General features: G+C 40.5%; 1 protein-coding gene across 2 annotated transcripts in view; it reads left to right on the top strand.

Annotated features, from left to right (window-relative positions):
- SLC22A15 (solute carrier family 22 member 15) overlaps positions 1-12,047 on the top strand; it is a 48,558-nt gene that overhangs the window by 35,416 nt on the left and 1,095 nt on the right. The gene's annotated exons all lie outside the window — the stretch shown is intronic.

Below are 12,047 nucleotides of genomic sequence, written 5' to 3'. Positions count from 1 at the left end.
GAGCCACATGCTCATCAGCTCACAGTGCGCAATCCATGCCAGGGTTTCCAAACCCTGGATATACTGAGGTTAGTAGGATATCATTTACAGAACCATGGGGAATGCAAGTTGAGCCATACATTTTCCAGTGTATTTCACCTAAACATATAAAAGCAGTTTGCGAGAGAATGTTTTTCTTGTACTGAGAAAAAGGGAAAGTGAGGAATTTTTCCTGGAGTGTGTTAAAGGAAACATTTGACTAAAACTGTTGTTACTGAGTCTTCTTGGTAGTGTTTTGTTTTAGCTGGAGGTTGGTGTGCTATGTATCCCTTTCCCCACCCTGTTAGAGCTTCTTTTGTCATGCTCTTTGACACAGCTGAATCTGTGACTGCAAACTGTGAGCTTTGCAGTAAAGACGTCAGAAAAGCCCAAAAGCGGTGCTGTCATTTCAGGGTGGAAATTAGTCTGGCCTGACACAATGCCTGTATGAGAAATGTCTATATTCAGCTGTTTACCAAACAGGAGACTTAGGGTATAGCTGTATTTAGAGTCTCATTCATGGTATCTTACTGCAAGGTGTGTTACATGGAAGAAAGACACCTACATAAGAAAACCTCTCTGGCAGATCTAAATGTAGAATTGGAAGGCAAACAAATTTATACAAAATTTTTCCATGTTGTATATTTTTATGCCTGTCTAGTCTGTTGTAGCCTTCAGATTTTCCAGGTGCTACTGTTGTTTAAGGCTAGTAGAGCTAGGTAAAATTTTTACCCTAACAGTTTGAATTTATTGAACTTTTTTTATCTTAATTGTAGTACTACTTTCTGTTTCTGTCATTGTGAAAAAAGCTTCTGTATTGCCTAATGGGGAAGAGATTATTTGTGGTTGTTCTAATTTGAAGTGCCTGTTTTACAAAAGTAGTCTTTAATTCCCTCAGTCAATTTTGTATGGGACTGTGTGTAAAGTAGCATCACAGAATTGGATTATATAAGTGCCAAAGACAGTTTTTGCTGGAAAGCAATAGTGCAAAACTAGTTCTAGCTGCCTTCATTTAGAATTCTTCCATGCAGCCTGCCAGAACTGGTATTTACAAGCATCTCTGAAACTATAGGGACAGGGAGAGTTACCTTTGTTTGCTTGCCTTTCATTGCTCAGTTCATCTAAGTAGCTTCTGTTTCTGAGAAACCAAAGAAATAAAATGAAGGATTAAAGTGTTTATTTAATAGAACATTCAGAATTTACACCATGTAGCCATTACACAGGATTCTGAAGAGCCTGTTTGATTCTGAGTTGCCAGTATCAAAGTTTACTCTTAAGACTGATAAAACCTAGTTTAAAACTGCACATTTTGGAATTTGCTAGTTTATTTATTGATCTTCCAAATTAGCATTGCTAATAACAGCTTGTATGGAGCTGTATAGCATCGAGCAGATTTTTATAAAATAGTCTGTTTGAGGCATTGCTAAATAATAATGTATAGAGTTTTAATCCTATTACAGCTGATATTCACTGCAAATCAGCCTTGTCATGGCTGCATGTTTGTCAGTAAAAAAGCAGGTGGATAAAACTTTGTGCAGCAAAGACTGATTACTGCTAGAAGAAAGATTATTTCTTTTAAACCACTCTGTACTGTATATACAGAATGAAGGGGGACCATGGGGTGTCAGGACCTTGCTCATATACAGTAAGATTGTAGGATGGAGTTATGTTTAAATACTTGCCCACCCTCATTTACTAAAGTTTGTAGAGGAAATTGGTCTTCAGCACACGTTACTGCTTCCCACCAACACATCTGAGGTGCTCTTATTATACCTACCTACTTTATCAGGAGCCAGGCAAAAAGTATGGCAATTAGAAAACCTTGTATTTCCTTAAAATACCCCAGGAGGGGTATCTGGCACATCTGTTTTCAAACAAAATGTTTTTAAATTATGGAAACCTGGTCAGGCAACAGGAACTTCTGATGTTTTTAAGAAATAATCGGTGTTGCAGACACTGATGAAAATCGTTATACAGCAAACAACTGCTAGGTCATTTGTGATGAGAGCTATGCATGCTGTGATTTTAAGTATGCCTCTAAAATACTGGTTTCTAATATGTGGTCCCTTTCACTCCTCAAAATCCAACCCAAATTTTATTTTGTTCTTGTTAAAATTTGAGTAAGTCATGTGGAAATGGGAAGTATATTTTTCATATGGGTACTTTCCTTGCACTACCTTTGCTTCCTGAATTGAATAATACTTAGATTTTTTTTTTTAAGCTACCTCTTTATGTTGAGCTTTTTTGTCACTTTGTATTTAACTGATTTTTGGGAAACTATAAAATATTTCCTTTTTTATTTGTGTGGGAATCCATGACTTAAAGTCCTCAAGCCATCCTTTTCTTTAAAGTTTTTGTTAAAGGCCATTTAAATTTAGTTAAAAGACTTATGTTTTTTAAGGAGAATAATAATTACACAGTTAGAACATGGCTTTTCTGTATATACTGTTTGCCTTTAAAAGGGCCAGAAAGCCCTTAAGTTTATATTAGTGTCAGCTGAGGACATGACTTTTCAGGAGCAATAAGTTTTTAGTTGGGGAGTTTTAATCAATTTAATTTATTGCTAATTAGTTTCTAGTTTGCTTTGGTATTGGAATTAAAAATAATTAAAACACTTAAGGAAAACACTGCTGCTTTTCTCCAGACACTGGTCTTCCTTCTCTTTCTCTGTGCCATCCTCCAGTTCCTTGACTGCTTGTCATGCTCAGTCCTTTCAGGAAGGCAACAGGCAGCACAGGAGACTGGGATCAGTCTGTGCTTCTGTTTATTCACCGCTCTTTGTTTCTTGTTCCGCTGCTCTCTTGTGGGCTTCATCACCAGCCACAGTCCCTTTAGAGTTGTAGCTCCTTTTGAGTCTACTCTCAGCCTCTGCTCAGACTGTGATTTTCCTTTGGTGTTTCTCCTGCTTAGCTCTCTCTCGGTTTCTCCTGTGCTGGCGTGGGCTAATCCTTTTTTTTTCCTCCTCCTGTTGCAGCACTGTAATCTCTTTTCCTTGGCATTTACAGCTGTCTTAAACATGCTTTTGTCAAAGTGCCAGCAACTCCTTTTACTCCAATGGGTCAGTGGGCCTGAGAGGCAATGGGCACTGCCTGAAACCCAGGAGGATCCATGTGAACATAGGGAAGCACTTTTTTAATGTGAGGGAGATGGAGCACTGGCACAAGTTGCTTGGAGAGGTTGTGGAGTCTCCATGTGTGCAGATACTCAGGAGTTATCCGGACATGGTCCTAGGCAGTCTGCTTTAGTAGTTGGTTCTCCTTAAGCAGGGAGGTTGGACCAGGTGACCTCCAGAGGTCTCTTCCATCGTCAGCCATTCTGTGATTTGTGTGCTGGCTGCTGCAGAGCTGTCTGGGACCAGCTCAGGCAGTCTCTGGCCTCTTCTCTCACAAGACACCCTGCAGCCCCCACAGTGCCAAAGCCCTGACAGCTGTGCTCACACACTACTCCACAGGGTTTCCTTGCAAATCAAGTCCTTGGCTTGGGCTGACACTTGGAGAGTGGTGGTTAGTACTGTATTGCCTTTCTGTGGTGTTGTTGTCTTAGGTCAAGTAACTGAAACTCCTGAGGATATAATCAGACATTTATAGGCAAGTTCTGTGTCTGTTTGCATTTACATCCTTGCTGATTTCAGAAGACAGAGCTTAGACCTCCTCTTAACCAGAGGACCAGCCAAAGGGGCAAACTACTTTTTTTGCTGTTCCACCTTTCATTATCATGAAAACAAATCTCTGTATAGTCTCTATATCCTTTGCATTGTTTTCTCATTCCTGTCAAAAGTCCTTGCTAGTTGAGAGTTGAGTAACAGGAAATTGGTAATGGGGTCAGGGGGAGCAGGTTCAGTCCAAAACTGAAGTTGTATATAGTTGATGGTGTGTACTGTTAAATATTTAATTTGGATTAATGGAATACTGAATGTTACGACCCTTCCCATGTTAAAATGAGGACTGGTGTATTTCAGAAGTACTTTCTCTTCCTTAACTGTATTAGTGTGCTGTTGTTAACTCAGAGCTGTACTGCTGGAAAGTCTGTTTGTAGAATACTTCATCTGAGAAGTCACAACTGAAGACAGCATAAGCTTTTCCACAGTAGACCTTTTATGGTGATATATTCATATGTTCTGTGAACAGCTGTTGGATCCATCTTTTTAAGATGTTCTTTGCCATAGGTGAGGGGCCATAACACATGTTGAAATATTCAGAATAATTGCACTTACCTATTCTGTTCTCTTAATGTATTTCCTATGCATACTGCCTTACCTGTATGTATTGTACTTCACTGGAGGTACGAAAAGTAAATATCAGGTTCTTAATTTACAATATGTTAATGAATTTTTAAAATAATTCTGTAATACTAAATGTTTGCCAGTGATCTCTGTCTACTAAGAGAGGGTGATGGTGGGTAAGTCCAGGTGAATTTAGTCAAAAGTTAATATTGGTGGTCTTTGCGTTCTCTTTTAATTTCTGAATTATTTTGATAATTTTAAACACATCTTTTAAGAATTTTGTAGAGGCTAACCTATGTTAGTAAGATGACTTTTAGGTGATTTGTAACAGCTCTGATACTGCCTCTGACTCATACAGTTCATCCAATGTCTTTGTAACTTATTTTGTGCCTTTTCTTCCTCTAACACAAAATGTCTCAATAAAAAGAAGTTCTTTTGCAACACTGCAAACCTATTTCATTGTACTGATTTTTTTACTTGCCTGACCCTTTTGTTTTGTTTTCTGGAGGGGCTTGAAGCTCTCAGAATAGAATAGATATTTATAATGGACTCTGCAGAAGAAAATTGACAAGGTGGAAAGCAGGTCATTTTGGAAAGGCAGTGCTACAAAGCGCCTGGGAAACTGGGACTGTCAGTACTAATCAATATATTCCACCATATCTATCACAAATCATTTCTAACAAAAACTGGCACCAGTGGAATGTGAGAATCAATTTACTACTGGCTTCGGTTGTGCTGATTGATGTTGAAAGACTGGAAACACTTTGGGGGGTTTAGCATAGCCAAGTGTCTGTGGTGGTGTTACTAACATGGACTGGGGGAGTTCCCATGAGCGCTAGTTGTCACTTAACACCTCTTCTTTAAAGTGGGATGCAAATGCACAAGGCCATAGTCCCTGTCCTCAGTGCTCCTGCCAAAACATCTTGTCAGGGAATGGCAGAATTTGAGCATTTGTCTTCATTACCTGGAAATGAGGTGATAAATAGCTTGACTGCGTTTCCTGTCCCCTGTCCAGTGGCAAAGAAAATAGTGTCAGAATGTGGAAAAAGTGACTATGAGAAGTAAGAGATCAGTGCTCTATTTTAAACTGCCATTTGATTTTTTCCTCTGCCAGCCTTTGGTTTGTTAGAGAGCAGTTCATGCAGTCCCTGGTAGCAGAAACTGAATAACCCTGTGCTCCTGTGAATGCTCACCTCCTTTTCCATTTGCAACACATCTACCCATTTCCCTCCCTCCATGAAAACCCAAGGAGCAGAGAGATGGCTTGCTCCTTCATGCACTAGCCGGCAACTTGTTCTGCATATTCCCAGTGGTTTTATTCCACTATTGTTTCTCCTCCCCCACTCCTGTTTTCAGTGCCCTGAATCTGCATTTAACTAGTTCTAGCCCTGAATATCTGTCCCGTGGCCTGTCACTGCCTGGAGCAGATGCAGCACAAACGATTGACCCTCTCCCTTTGGCAGTTTGGCTTTGACTGCACAAAACAGCCAATAAAGTGGAAAGGGCTGGGCAGCTGATTATGGGAATTAGCTTGAAGCTGTATAGTTTTATGGGTTTGAGATGGAGGAGGAAGTGTTTGCTTAAGAATGAAATTGCGTTTTTCTTTCTTTCTGCTGCTGCCTGCTCTTGAGGATGACAAATTTTCAGAGGTTACAGACTAAAAGAATAGCATGTGTATTAGCCACGCATAGCTTAGACTAGAGGCTGTTAGCTCATTTTCCAGTGACTGAAGCTGGAGTGTGTAGCTGTGCTGGTCATTATCTGATCTGTCTAGAAGTTGTCTGAAAAGACTTGACTGAAGCCTCTGTAGACATTCTGTCTCAGGCAAGGCTTGTTCTTGCCTATTTTGCTGATTATCTTGTTCTGTCTTGTGGTAAATACATCATACTTCTAATAAAAAGCATATTTTTTCTCACTTCTGTTGGTGCTCTCATTGTCTGTATCGAAATTGTTCCCTCATGGCAATTGTTCCTCTCCAGGCTCATGCATTGCAGAGTCCCAGTGACTCTTCTTCCCTCCTTTCTTCCCACACAAAGCATGCAGTTGTCTGGACCTTCCTCTGTACTTTTGTTGGGACACTTCTACAGATATATTGGCAAAATCTTTCTTCATGCTGATTGCTTCTTCTGCTTCTCCTTTCCATCCTCTCCACAATGCCATGTTAGCTGCAGGACACAACACAGTGTCCAAGTGGACATATCCTAAGGATCACATAGGAAGTTTGGTATCTTTGACCTTTGTGTATAGGATTACAAGATGAGGAGTTTGATCAGACAGCTTTTATAGTAGATTGGCCATGCTGCTAACCAAGATCATACAAAAACACATTTGCTTTTAGTGTGGTTTGTGACTGACAATGTGGGTGCCTGCTGTCTTCACTCTGTTGGGGGTTGTTAGGAGCTTTTTGTAGGGTTTTGTTTGTTTTGGATGGAAGGGAGTGAGGAGTTTTGCCCTTTTTTTTGTTTGTTTTGTTTGTTGGGTTTGTTTGCTTTAGCCTTTTTTTAAATTTCACTCTCCTTCCACTCAAGAGTATTTCTTCCAGCACTCTGAAATAGCTCCCAGGGACCAGGCTTTTTTGGGCCTGGAGACCCTTCTCAGATAGCATGCTGAAGCTGACCTGTTTGTTCTGCAATGATTGTATTTTGATCAAAAGAAAGCAGTAGGTCTTATGGGTATGTAGTTGTTACTGGTTTGTGAAATATGAGACCTAGTTTCCAGCTCTGGCTCCAGTGAACTCTGGTACATTTTTTTATTAGTCAGTGACTGGATGAAGCACTTAAACAGGGATGCCAGTCTGAGTCTTCTCTCTTCCAAGTGAATTTGTGTTGGAGTGACTGTTCTCACTTAGCACTGGTAATTTATTCAATTTGCTTCAAACTGCCATAGACTCAAGCAATAAGTTCTGAATCGGGTCAATTCGGACACAACAGCAAAGTGTAAAAATAATTCGAGCTAACATTGTGCTCTGGAGAGCAGTCATGAAAAAAAATACCAGTTCCTGGAAATGCAGTGATCCAGTCTCATTCAGCCCCTGATGTTGACAGAGCATCATTGCAAGCATGCTTCTTGGTTTGGCTCTTTTAAATCTTGGGCTTGGTCTGTCCCAAAGTTACTGTGCCTCAATTTAAAATCCTTTTCTTGACACCTAAAAATAACCAGAAAACCTATGCTGAGATGAAAAATGAGGCAGCTTTCTCTCACCTGAAAAGACTTCTAGTGCTAAAAGTTTTTCCAGTTGCACTGTGCTCTGCCAAACACATTTTTTCCAGATGCTGTTTTTCTAACCATGTGTTTAAACTAGTGGTATTGAGTATTTCCTTTTAGGCATGCAGGCTGTTTACCTAGGGATATAAATAAAAGTGCTGGAAGGCTCCTGTTTTTGTGGGTGTTGCCTGCAGGTAGGTTTTCAAGATGGTGGGACATCCTGATTGAAACACTAGAACAGCAGTTGTAGTTGTGATGGATAAAACATCATGAGAGAGAAAAAATATCCTTAAAAGTGCTTGGAAATGGTCGAGTGGAATATTTTATGTTTAAATTATGATGCACTGTGCTTGTACTATTTCAGTGAACTTTCAGAGGACAGTACATGGATTCAGAGCTCAAAATGCCAGTTTTCCTGCCCAGCATCTCAGTAAGCTCTCCTGGAAGCCTCAGAGCTGATGCAGCCAGGGCTCCCAGCTTTCTGCCTCTCCTTCCATCCTCTGGGCTGATCATTTTAAACTTAGAGATTTCCAGACCCTGAATTCATCACCACACTTGGGGGGGGTCCCAGTGATCTTGGCAATACTAGAAGCACTGCTGTATGATTTATGTTTGCTGCCCAGTGGCTCGATGCCTAACAGCAGCTGCAAAACGGACTGGATCCTTATGAATTCCCTAACTGAGGCTGGTCGGTGTTGAGTAGCAGCATTATAATCTCATTTTTCAGAATTTCCCCTATCCTCAGACAGTGATCCTGGAGTGATCACTTTCTTTGGAAATACCACAGTGCAGCCTGAAAAGATTCAGGGTGTAAATAATTTAGGTTTCAAATCACTTTCCAGGTTAAGAGAACTCATTTCTAGCAAAAGTTATCTTCCTTTTTCTGACGTGTGTGGTATGATCTCAAATGGAAAAAAAGATACCAGGTTTTATAAACCACTGGACCTGATCCAATGCTATGCTCAGTTTGGAAAGGATATAAACCTTTAACTTGCTTGATATGAAGTGCAGGCCCAAGGCTAATGTGAGAACGTGTAGCACTGAGAACAAGCAGCATAGGCATTCGGAGCATTTTTGAGCCTGCCAAGTATTGATTGGTAACGGGAGGGAATGAGAGGAGAAGCATTTCAATTTGGCACCCATATGTGATTCTGATGCTGTCACAGTGAATTAGCAGCACTTTCTTTTCCCTGTAGTCCATCCCAGGCTTTTGTCATTGAAGTATCCCCTTTGCTCTTATCAACTTGTTAAAAGACAAAGTGGAAAAAAAACCCAAATAAATTCCCAGAACTTTTGCCCCAAAAAAGCCTGATTATGTTATGCTACTATCCTCTGAATGGAGACTGAATGGTACTAACGACTGTCGCAGCATAAATGTTATAGGGGATTCAAGTTACAATTACTCATTTTGTACAGTCACTTAATCCACTAATGGGGAGAAATGGGACAACAGTTTAAGAAGGCAAGAGAACTGTCAGAGATTATTAAATCTGTTGGGATCATTTGGTTTAGTAGTCTGCCTTGACCCAAGTACATGCTTCAGCTAATACAACAGACTTAATGCCTCTGGTAATTAGAGCAAGAAGAGATGGGTCATCATTAGCAACTAGAAATTCAGAGTTGTATTTCATCTGGAAGGCAGCATCTTCAGCAGGGCTTATTTGTTGCCACTGCAGATCATTTGTGAGTCACAAGTGGTACATTGGACTGACTCATTTGTGTGATTTAGTAGAGGCTTTTTAATACATGCTCACTGTTCCGTATGAATAGTTTTTCTAAATAGTTGCCCAACAGAAAAAGGCACAATATTGGACAACCCTGTGCAGTTAATACTACTGCTCTTATTTACAAGACGTTGGTGATTTCTTTATTGTTGTGCAGTTCACAGTTCAGATTACTTTTGATTGTAGGTTTGAAATGTCTTTGTCGCATCTGTGAAACTGAAGAGTGAAGAAAGGAAAGCCAAGCAAGCATGGAAAGCATCAGTAATTGGCATCTTCAGAAGATACAGGAGCCAATCTAATACCATTCAAGGCATATATTCACAGAATACTTTTACACAGGTTTCACAGATCGACAATCATATTCAGTCCTGGATATTGCCAACAGCATGAATGAAAATTATCTATCACAGATTCAGTGTTTTTGCAGATACTAGGAAATCTCTAAATTCTCCCAGAAGAATACTGGTGAATAAATGAAGATGCAGGTACAAAGGAAATTAGCCACAATCTGAACTCTGTTGCAAGGTACTTTGAAGTGGGAACTGAAATAATATAAATGGGGGGAGTATGTAAAATAGCTGAATCATTTCAGATGATCTTATGCAGATCAGCAGGCAGGGAGCTGTGACTTGAGAAGACCAAAGTACTGAAGTGTGGCTTGGAAATGCTTGAGAGAAACTGGATAAATCAATGGATGCTCATCAAGCAGAATCTTGGTGTCTGTGGTTGGCTAATTATGTAAGTGATGCTGAAAACTTCCTCAGGGACACTACCAAAGAGGGAAGGAAGGTTTCAGTGCTTCAGCAAGAACTGTCTGGAGAAACTATCTCTCAAAAATATGCCCAGACCCCAGTGGGGGGCTTAGGGCACTTTTAAAAATCTAGGGAAAATAAAGAGATTCAGAGGTGTCAAAAAGACAGGCATTCTCAGTGTGGATGGGAATCTCCTTAGAAACAAGTTATACTTGGGAGTTTAATTTGCCAAATTAACAAAGTTCAAAAGCTCTTGACAGTGCTCACATCCATGATATCTGATGGATTGTGAGCTAACTAGAACTGAAGAGACCTTTTGTGGTTTTGTTTTCACATGGTTGCCTGGCTTCAGCAGAGTGCTCTTTATCTCCATCAAGCTGTTGTGAATTTTCTCAACAGAATTAGTCAGGTTGGAAGAGACCACAGGGGGTCATCTGGTCCAACCTCCCTGCTCAGGCAGGGTCATCCCAGAGCACATGGCACAGGATTGCATCCAGGCAGTTCTGGAATATTTCCAGTGAGGGAGACTCCACAACTTCTCTGGGCAACCTGTTCCAGTGCTTGATCACTCCCACATTTAAGAAGTTTTCTCATATTTAGGTGGAACTTCTGTGCATCAGTTTCTGCCCATTGTCTCTTGTCCCATTGCTCGAAACCACTGGGAAGAGCCTGGCTTCATGCTCTCAATGCCCTCCTTCTGTGCTTCTTAAAGAGTGAGGAATAAGAAATAGCTATTCTTCACTTCCTCTTGCTGTGTGCCTGGGGAATTAAGTTGTAGGCTCAGAGGAAATGTTTTCTCAGGAAAACATTTGTCAGCCTTTGGAGCTTGGATCCATCTCAGGTTTTCTGCATGTTTATACAAGCGCTATCGTAATAGGTGCTTCCTGAGAAGGACCAATCTGATGGAGGTTTCTATGCAGTAACACTACATCAGCTCAGTAGACTTCACTGGAGAAGCCTGGATTCTTCCCACTTTGTGTCTACATTCTCTTTTATCTATGCAGATGTTCAGATTTCTGCACTCTCCTTCCTCTTTACTCTTTCCTTCTGATGCAGTTTTTCCTCACAGTAATATTCTTTCGTCACACATGGACATCTGCCTCTAATTTTCTGCTGCTGTCTGGTCCTCATGTGACAAATGCAAGTTCTTGTGATGTCTGTTTTCCTCAGTGAGGTCAAGACTGCTGTCTCCCATACCACTCTAATCTGTATTTTGCTGGTGGTGTAAGGGCCTTTATCAGTTGTAGTATTTTCTGTCAGCCAAATAGCACTCTTCCCATCCTGTAAGTAGCATAAAATGTGCTACTTATAGGATGGAAATAATGGATGGATTATAATAATAAGGATTATGAACATAAGGTATGTTATTATATGAAAGAAAAATTACCAAAACCACTTCATCTCTCTGACAGCACTATGCCTTTGGATAGCTGTCACGAGGAGAGACCTAACAGGTGCAAGAAAGAGAGACCTTTAATCTCTCCTTGCTTCATAATACACATCTGAGGTTATGAGTATTAAAACAATGTGTGGTGTCAAGAGTGTTAAGGAAGTTGTCTGCTGTATGTGCAGCTGGCTGTCTGAGGGGGCACAAGGCAGTTAATGTTTTAGGGGAATGCTTTTGATGGAATCTGAGCATTTAAGACTAATTCTCCTTCCTTGTGTACACTCTGTTTGGATTTAATCCCATCCAATCTACCCCTACAAGTTCCTTTCCAACCTATTGTTCCACTTGCCTTTTCTCAGACCCTGCCTTTTATCTGGCTTCCCTAGCAAAGCTTGAATAAACTGCTGGCCCCTCAGGGGAAAGACAGACAGTAAGCTTTGAAGTGAGAAAGAATGGGGTATGAGTCCCTAAACACTTGAGGATCCAAGAAAGTATTTTTCAGTGCCCAACTTCCATGGAAGATGGTTTGGGAAGTAAATGCCTACATGTCTTTGTGAAGTAGTCCTCAAGTCTCTCAGCAAAAAGACAATGGCAGATGTCTGGTAGAGAAAGGTTTGCTTTGTAGGTGCTGGGGAAGCAGATGTCCTGCAGGTATTGGTGCTCCGATTAATTACTTAAATTAGTGTACTTAGTATTTGACTGTTAATGAAGGACATCATGAAGGATAACTAGCAACAGCA

Source organism: Lichenostomus cassidix, chromosome 1 (assembly GCF_008360975.1).
Source record: "Lichenostomus cassidix isolate B80296 chromosome 1, HeHo_3.0, whole genome shotgun sequence".
NCBI lineage: Eukaryota > Metazoa > Chordata > Aves > Passeriformes > Meliphagidae > Lichenostomus > Lichenostomus cassidix.
This window is presented reverse-complemented; position numbering and strand designations above follow the sequence as displayed.